This window comes from Cyprinodon variegatus, unplaced genomic scaffold (assembly GCF_000732505.1).
Source record: "Cyprinodon variegatus isolate N-32 unplaced genomic scaffold, C_variegatus-1.0 Scaffold881, whole genome shotgun sequence".
Classification (NCBI taxonomy): Eukaryota; Metazoa; Chordata; class Actinopteri; order Cyprinodontiformes; family Cyprinodontidae; genus Cyprinodon; species Cyprinodon variegatus.
The window spans coordinates 281,245-282,643 of NW_015151334.1; positions in this window are offsets into that span (position 1 = coordinate 281,245).

Below are 1,399 nucleotides of genomic sequence, written 5' to 3' on the forward strand. Positions count from 1 at the left end.
CGTCATCCACTTAATAAAGGTTTACTACATTTACATTTCTTAGTGAACTACTTTCCATTAACTCTACTTTCTAACGTTAGACACAATGTTGATGGTTAACTCAGCCAATATGTTGGAGTCATCCTGAGATAGGCAGACTAAGGTTACGCCATACCATACATACCATACATACATACTATACCATGGGATACATGGGCCTTATATATGGATATCCTTGCTTAGTACATCCACCGACTGTAAAATTACCTGTTAAATGTCTTCTCACAGTCAGGAAACTACTTGTTTTTGCAGTCAAATGCTACACATGTAGGCATTTTTACCACGCATCTCTGTGGGAGCAGGAAGTACCAATATAGCTTCACTTTTTTGGGCGATTAGCAATCCAGTGAATAAATAGAGATCAGTGCTTTAAACACTTAGTTCCACATGAAGCATTAAGCTTTATAAATAAAGCCCCAATAGTTTATAGCTTGCTTTTATAAAAACCAGGGCCTGAAACTTTTACACGTCACTTTCCATGCAAATATTATACTCTAATAAATCTAAAAAAGCTACTAAAATGTTCAGTCCTCATGCCAGGTCTGACCCATCTGTACAGGGATGAGCACATTGTTTTGAGACACAGGAAACTGGAGACACAGATGATCAGGTGCCCTTCCTACTGACCCAAGCAGACCTAAAAAAAAGAAAGAAACACAGCTAATGTTTCAGTTAGGTGGTTCTTTTCCATCAAAATACTCAGGAAACCCTGAGGGACCAGGTTACCACATGGGTCAAACTCTAAGAGATGAGAAACTGGCAGCCAGCTCCAATTATACAGGGAAGGGAAAATGAGTGGCAGGTTTTGAGGAAAGCACACCTGCAGTGACATAGCGACCTCTGGTGGAAGGAGAAAGACTAACAAACACAAAACAGACAAACCAGAGAACCCTGACACCAAGAACCTATGACATGAATAATAAAAAAAAAAAAGGCAAATTAGCCATCTTAAATCAGACTGTGCAATATTCGAACCTTTTCTAACAAACACATTCCCCTCTCTGATGATGAACAGAATAGGTTTTTTCAAGGTGTGCATTTAATTCAGTTTATTTATATAGAGCCAATTCAAAACATTTCGTCTCATGACACTTTACAGAGAGAATTCAACCAGATCATACAGTCAAACTGATTCATTTTTTTCTATCTAAGGCAAAAGTATAACTTTGTGATAAAAGTTGGTGGGGTAGCAGCTGATGGATGTACAACTACTCAACCCCAACGCTTTAAATAATGTATATATTTTCCAAGAATGAGCTCAAACATATATTTATTAAATGCTTTCCTATTGTTGAGAACACAAGAGAACCACAGTACACTGATATTTATAGTTACAGACAAATGCCTGCCTTAAGTGCAT